The sequence below is a fragment of the Acomys minous genome (genome assembly GCF_964271855.1).
Source record: "Acomys minous genome assembly, chromosome: 6".
In the NCBI taxonomy this organism is placed as follows: Eukaryota; Metazoa; Chordata; class Mammalia; order Rodentia; family Muridae; genus Acomys; species Acomys minous.
Window position 1 is genome coordinate 110,844,571 of NC_140487.1, and position 603 is coordinate 110,845,173.

A 603-nucleotide genomic window follows, 5' to 3' on the forward strand; every position below is an offset into this window, starting at 1 on the left:
GCTGGTGGTGCCGCCTCCTGATGAAGCCCTTCTTATCCTGAACGGAGCCAACTCAGTGGTCCAGAGATGATGGAAGTACCCCTAAGTAACTTCCAAGGTGAGGTCATGCCAGGCGTTGTTAACTTCTGCCTTGGTCTTTATAGCTCACTCTGGGGAAGTCGGACTCTTGAAGCGCACAGTGGAGGGGCCCGAACGCAAAGCTCAGCAGTGGGGTGGCATAGACATAAAGTGAAGCAAGAGGTCCAGATGCCAGAGAGGACAGCTCTGTGATTTTTATAGACGCATGGATCCAAAACAGCCAAATCTCTGGCACTGTGGAGATGTCTCAGTGAGGAAAGTGTTTGCCAAAAACATGGAGTCCCAGCACACAAGGAGAAGGCGTGGAGTGGCAGTACACACCTGTAATCCCAGTGCTAGGGATGCAGAGACAGGAGGAAGCCTGGAGCATCTGGGCCAGCCAGTCTAGCTGAATAGGCAGGGCGTGGTGGTGTACCCCTTTAACCCCAGCACTCTGGAGGCAGAGGCAGGAGGGTTTCTGTGAGTTCAAGAGTCCCTGGCCAGTCAGCTACATAGTGAGACCTTGTCACAAAAAGAAGTTGGGGA